The sequence below is a fragment of the Callorhinchus milii genome, unplaced genomic scaffold, assembly GCF_018977255.1.
Source record: "Callorhinchus milii isolate IMCB2004 unplaced genomic scaffold, IMCB_Cmil_1.0 Scaffold21, whole genome shotgun sequence".
NCBI classification, from domain to species: domain Eukaryota; kingdom Metazoa; phylum Chordata; class Chondrichthyes; order Chimaeriformes; family Callorhinchidae; genus Callorhinchus; species Callorhinchus milii.
The window spans coordinates 2,044,296-2,051,853 of NW_024704762.1; positions in this window are offsets into that span (position 1 = coordinate 2,044,296).

Below are 7,558 nucleotides of genomic sequence, written 5' to 3' on the forward strand. Positions count from 1 at the left end.
CTGTCCTTTCACTTCTGGAGCAGTAGGAGGCGTTCTTCTGATACTTGTGGAGTCCTGTAGCTCAGTGGTTAGAGCACTCGCTTTGCAAGTGAGAGACCTGAGTTCAATTCCAGGCAGAGGGCGAAACCTTGGGCAAGTTTCCTTACTCCACACAGAGCCTAATAATAATCCCTTCAAAACCAAAAACAATAATAAATTGGTCATTTTCAATGTGCCAGGCGATAAAAGACCATCTAGTTTGCCTTCCGCCAGATCCTGGCAGTCACTTGACATGTCGTATCCCAAATTATATAGTGTATCCCCAGATATTATTTTCTAGCAGAAATTGATCTGATTCGTTCTTGAAGCAAACAACATTTTCTGCTTCCACCGTCTGTCTCCCGAGGCAGTTCTATAAGTTTTCTACTCGTTCACTGAAGTAATGTTTCCGCAGATTTGTTCTGCATTCACCCCTCTTTCAGTCACGGAACAATAGAAACAGTAGAAGGCCATTCTTCCTGAGTCCTGTAGCTCAGTGGTTAGAGCACTCGCTTTGCAAGTGAGAGACCTGAGTTCAATTCCAGGCAGAGGGCGAAACCTTGGGCAAGTTTCCTTACTCCACACAGCGCCTAATAATAATCCCTCCAAAACCAAAAACAATAATAAATTGGTCATTTTCAATCTACGACTGTTTGTGGGACATTGCTGTGCGCAATTGGCTGCCGCGTTCGCCCACAAATATACAGTCAATTCACTTTACAGTGTGTTCTGTGAAGCGCTTTGGGATGTCCTCCCGACGTGAAAAGCGCTATATCAAATGCAAGGATTATTATGATTATTATTATAGGGACAGTGTAGACAGAGAGAGCTTTATAATAGTAATAATTACAAGCCTTGCCTTTGATGTAGCGCCGTATCGCTTAGTGGAGATGTCTCAAAGCACTTCACGGGATACATGTAAATTGGAGTGACTGTATTTTGTGGGTCAACCTTATTCTCTATCTAACCTATTCTGTCGCTGACCTGGGAGTGCTGAGCAAACTGGAGAGGGAGCTTTACTCTGTCTCTAACCCGTGCTGTAGTTAAGCGCTGTGGAACACTACTCCGGGTGAAGGGTGCTATATAAATGCAAGTTGTTATTGTTGTTGACCTGGGAGTCTGGACGAACAGTGTAGAGGGAGCTTTACTCTGGCTCTAACGTGTCCTATACCTGCCCTTTAATAACTCTTATCTGCCCCACTAATATTTTCTTCCTGACGGAGTGACAGTGCAGAGTTTCATGGTGGGACATCAAATGATTGACAGCTACCCATGCAGCTCTCCTCCTCGATCTGTCCTCATTCTGTCCCGAAATCCAGACTTATCACAACCATCGCCTTCTCTACTCCAGAATTCCAAGTCTGCAGGACTTCCCTCCTCCCTCACTCTTCCCTCCCTCCTGTACTCTACAGGACTACAGGACTCCCCCCTCTCTCGCTCTTCCTTCAATCCCTCTGACCTGACCACTCCCTCAGTAAAATCAGTAAACGCCAGCCTGATCATACTTCATGCCATCCCTCACATTGTGTCTATGCACCCAGCTCGATTGATCAGTCAGCAGTTAAGAGATTGTTGTAAAGAACGATTTGGGTTTGTCTTGTGTCTTCCCCGAGAGAGACAGAGAGAGGTTGTGGGGGGGGGGGGGGGGGGGGTTGCAGCTGGGATGGGTGGGGAGGGAGGAAAAGGGAGGGAGAGGTGATGGATGTCTCACTGAATTTCAAGTGATTGCCTGGCAGGTAACACATGCAATGCAGTTGGTGAGATAGATTGCACAGCATCTTCTAACATACAGCCGGATCTCCCGAGAATGGAGTTAATCGGGTCTGACTGCGGAGACTAGAAATACAGTGTCACTCAACACTGGAATTAAGTATTTCATTGTCTGGCCAGTGACCCTGATCTCCTACGTTTCAATCCAAGGCTGCTATTAGGTCCCATCGATCAGCTAAACACTCTCGTGCTTTGCTATTGTTCCTGATCACAATGCCGTGCGATTGCTTGTCCAACCCGAGACGCCTGTCATCTCGGCAGTTTTCAAACTGACCAGTAAATTAACATCAATTACGTGTACAGGTCATCGATTGGGCTGCAGTTACCCTACCATTACCTTGTTCCCTTCTCACCACCAAACATGCTTTTGTTGCTGAGACAACAAGGAGCTCACAAGGTACCCGCCTGCCATCAACTTAGATCGGGCTCAGACCTGCACTTGTCAGATGTCAAATGTCCGACGAGTGATTATCCTCCTTAAACGGGCAGAGGTGGGGGTGGTGGGTGGGGGGATGGGGAGGTAATTGAAGGTCTCCCTGGGGTTGAACTGGCTTCAAGGTGACATGCTTTGGCAACAGACTATCGACATTTTCTCGCCCACGAAATATACAGTCAACTTTACAGTGTATCCTGTGAAGCGCTTTGAGACGTCTCGGAGACATGATAAGGCGCTATAACAAATGCAAGGATTATTATTATTATTATTTTTATTATAAATCGAGTCCACCCTCTGTGGAGGTCACAATAGTCTAGTTCCTGAGCACTCGGATGGGCAGACAGATCACTGAGGACAGGGACTCTTCCCACTCAGCTCTTGTTAGCCCTATAAGCCTCATTTATCTACTGTTCAACTACTTTTAGAAATTTATAGACGTGAATCCCCAGATCTCTTTGCTGCTCTACTCCTCGTTGGTTCCTATCATGTGTACAACATCAACAACAAAATTACATGTGTATAGTGCCTGTCACGTCGGAGGATGTCTCAAGGCGCTGAACAGACAGAGTTTTGGACCCGAGCTGGGGGTCGGGGTGGAGGCGGGGGGAGGGCAGGCGGGGGAAGCAGGGGGATCAAAAGCACGATCGAAGAGGAGGGTCTTGAGGTGGGTCTTGAAGGTGTTGAGGGAGGGGGCGAGTCGGAGGGACTGCGGGATGGAGTTCCAGAGGGTGGGGGCAGAGTGGCGGAAGGCTCGCCCGCCGATAGTGGAGTGAGCGAGGCGGGGGACGTGAAGCAGCACAGAGCTCGCTGAGCGGAGGGAGCGAGCAGGATAGTAGGGGGTTAGGAGGTCGGAGGGGTAGGTAGATGGCTTCTTTAGTGAATCACTTTGCATTTTCCTGCATTAAACTTCACTTATCTTCACTTCAGCGCATTGGGACGTCCTCCCGACGTGAAAGGCGCTATACAAATGTAATCTTGTTATTGTTGTTGTTGTTGTGAATTTTCCGTCCTCCAGTCTGATAACCCTGTGTGAAACTATTACCCTTTCAAGTCCTAAGATCCTGTCTCCTCCAATAACTCTGCCAGCTCCTAATAATAACAATAATAATAATAATAATCCTTGCATTTGATATAGCGCTTTTCACGTTGGGAGGACGTCCCAAAGCGCTTCACAGAACACACTGTAAAGTGAATTGACTCTATATTTGTGGGCGAATGCGACAGCCAATTGCGCACAGCAATGTCCCACAAACAGTCGTCGATTGAAAATGACCAATTTATTATTGTTTTTGGTTTTGAAGGGATTATTAGGCTCTGTGTGGAGTAAGGAAACTTGCCCAAGGTTTCGCCCTCTGCCTGGAATTGAACTCAGGTCTCTCACTTGCAAAGCGAGTGCTCTAACCACTGAGCTGCAGGACTCCACAAACGCATATACACCAACACCAACACATTCTAGGTTCAAATCTTGCGAAGGGTATCACTATTGGATTTAAATAATGTGCCATTGAATAAAATCCAGGCACAGTTAAATAAAACTCGTTGAGTCAGTGTTTCTGTCAGTCCTTTTTATGGAAGGATTTTTTATTCTCTGAGAATCAGCGTGTGACTCGCATGTCATCCACTTGCTCTCATGTTATGTAAGGCACCAAACGTATTTAATCTTCTGTCAGCACAAATACATTAAGACTTTTATCGCTTTTAATCTACTTAGAGGGCGAGGGTCAAAATTTAAGCACAAGAGAGCGAGAGAGGAATTCTTGAATGAGTAGCCACGTGTCAGTCTGTCACAAGCATTGAGCCAATCCATACACCTGAACCCATATGACCACTGTGTGTGTGTGTGTGTGTGCTGATGATAGCACAGCTCAGCCTGGCTCATTGGCAGGACATGGAAGGGCAGACCAGTCACTGGGGGCAGGGAATCCTCCCACTCAGCTCCGTTAACCCTGCAGCCAAAGCCCTAATGGGTACGCTGTGCGAAGGGCGCTATATAAATGCAAGTTGTTCTTGTTGTTGGTTTTAGCTGCTTAAACTCCAGCAGTTGCCCCAACCCACACTCTGGGGTCCCGAAGCCTTCGCTCTTGCTAACCTGTGCCTAATACTTTCCAGAATTAGGTAAGCAGGATGTGTCCCTTTAGGGAGAGAGAGAGAGACGGCCATTCCATTTCAACAATCTATCTCTGGTATTTCCATGTGAGGTGGGATGCATGGAATTCTCAGTTTGGTTTGGAGACTCATAAGCAACGGTGATGGGTTTTCCGCATGTGTCAGATATCCGGCTGAGCAAAACAAAGACCACTTTGTTTGTGGACATTAGGTGAGAACAGGATAGGGATGGCAATGGAAATGGAAATGGAAAGAAGTTTTCAACAAAGCTCAAGTCTAGCTTCTTTCTCCTACTGTCATTTCAACAATATTCTCCCCTTTTCCTCCTTAGGTGTCAGTCTGGCTTAGTTGGTGACTCTCACCTCTGCGGCAGAAAGTTGTGGGTTCAAGCCCTTTGAATTCATATAGTCCAGGCTTACACTCCAATGGTGCTTGGGGTGTGAAACAATGAGACAAACACATGTAGAGGAAGAGTTTTGGAGGAATGGGAAAAGAGCAGAAAATTGAGATTAGGATGGATTAGGATACTTCTCAGAGAAGCAAACACCAACAGGAAAAGAATGGTGTGAATAATAATAATAATAATAATCCTTGCATTTGATATAGCGCTTTTCACGTCGGGAGGACATCCCAAAGCGCTTCACAGAACACACTGTAAAGTGAATTGACTGTATATTTGTGGGCAAACGCGGCAGCCAATTGCGCACAGCAATGTCCCACAAACAGTCGTAGATTGAAAATGACCAATTTATTATTGTTTTTGGTTTTGGAGGGATTATTATTAGGCTCTGTGTGGAGTAAGGAAACTTGCCCAAGGTTTCGCCCTCTGCCTGGAATTGAACTCAGGTCTCTCACTTGCAAAGCGAGTGCTCTAACCACTGAGCTACAGGACTCAGGAAGAATGGCCTTCTACTGTTTCTATTGTTCCGTGACTGAAAGAGGGGTGAATGCAGAACAAATCTGCGGAAACATTACTTCAGTGAACAAGTAGAAAACTTATAGAACTGCCTCGGAGACAGACGGTGGAAGCAGAAAATGTTGTTTGTTTCAAAAACGAATCAGATCAATTTCTGCTAGAAAATAATATCTGGGGATACACTATATAATTTGGGATACGACATGTCAAGTGACTGCCAGGATCTGGCGGAAGGCAAACTAGATGGTCTTTTATTGCCTGGCAAATACTTCCAATGTGCCCACAAAATGTACAGTCAATCCACTTTACAGTATATCCTGTGAAGCGCTTTGCGACGGCTCGAAGAGATTATAGTAATAAGGCGCTATATCAAATGCAAGGATTATTACTATTATTATGTTCTTATGACCATTCTTGTCTCCTTCCCCAGGAGTGTGAGAGAGGAACTGGAAGAGCTTCGTGCAAAGGGAGCAGTGATGAAGTCTCGGAGGGTCTTGGCTTTTAACAGAGAGTTGAGGGGAAGAGCTGTAGGAAAGTAACACATTCTCTGAGGCTGGCTCTAATGTAGCAATAAAAACATTCATCAAATTCAAAGAATAATTTTTTAAAAACATGCCCCATTTCATAACGTCACCTAAAGTTTAATTTGCTGGATTAAAACAGGGATAAATTGAGAAGCTGCAAACTGAGAATGTATTCCTGAACTGTGATGTGTGACTGGGATGATTCAGTTAGTGTCAGGAGAAGATTTTGTCGTTGGTATATGTTGTTAGTTAGGACAAATCTGCATCAATTTCCAGCTCATCTCACTTCCAACCTAGGATCGCTTGGGCAGGAAATTATTTAAACAAACGTTAAAAATGAATATAATGCAATGGTGGGTCAGGGGGAGGGAGTGGGGCCAATCTGTAGCCAGTCTAATCCTTTGGGCACACTCCTAGTCATGCTCATCTCAAGGTGCCAGTCCTGCCTGGTCTCAGGTTCCCCCAGATAAAATTAGTCACTCGCTCCATGGCTGTTTATGAGGCATTGCTGAGCACAAATTGGCTGCCGTATTCAGCCATGAATTGACTGACCATCTCTCCCTGATCTTTCTCTCTCTCTCTCTCTCTCTCGCTCTCTCTCACACACACAAATACAAAAAAAACACCTTCTGGGGAAAGGAGAAAATTAGAGGAAACAAGACAAAAGAATTTTGACCTATAAAGCACCTTTTAAGCAGCAGACACTTCAAAGAGCTTGCCAGAGATGGACTGAGAGTGCACCCATTTCTCAATTGCAGCTATTAATTTGCCACTTATCTTTCTAAAGGACAAATTAAAACATCTGTACTTTAACTCCAGCACTGGGCATCCTTCAATTGATTTCTTTGAGTTTTTTTTAACTTAAATCCAATAAGTGTACAGTGACTTTGATGAGCGAGCTAATCATAGATGCAGGATCAATAACTGAGTGCAGTTGGAAACACTATTGATTTGAACTGTGCAAAGGACAACACAATACACAATACACCATTCACCCACAAAGCACATAGTCACTGCTCTTTACAGCGGTTCCTGTGAAGCACTTCGGGACATCATCTCAACATGAAAGCATTGTATCAAATTTATTATTAATGTACATCAGTGTTCCCTCCTGCACTCCTCTGTCTGTCACATCCCTCAAAGTATTGGAGTGAAGAGACAATTGAGTACTAGGTGTAACAAGAATCTCATCAAGCGACCATCGCAAAATTGACCTACTGAGAACAGAAGTTGCTGGGAACGCTCAGCAGGTCAGACAACATCTATGGAGAGAGGAAAGTGAGTTCACGTTTCAGGACGGTGACCTTTCGGCAGAACTCTGTAATGTTGAACTCTGATGAAAGTCATCGACCTGAAGCATCAACTCACTTTCCTCTCTCCATAGATGCTGCCTGACCTGCTGAGTGTTCTCAGCGACTTCTGTTTTTATTTCAGATTTCCAGCATCTGCGGTATTTTGCCTTTTGCCCTCCTGGGAACATCAGTCTGGTGTCAAGGGATCATCCAAAAACCTCAGAAGCCGCACTGCGTGGAGAAAAACCACAAATGTTGTGATCGCTGACAACTAACAGGAAGCAGAGAACCGAAATCTCCCCCAATGAGACCATTCTGTCTCAACTTTACGATCAGCGAGTTAGTCATGAGAGAGAGCAGACTTTTGAGAGACACGAAAAGGAATTAAAGGGGAAGTTAGAACCAAAATCTTCACACCGTGGGAATCTGGAATTCTCTGCCACGAAGCACGGTTGAAGGAATCTCCATCAATTGTTTCAAAGGGAAATTAGGTAAA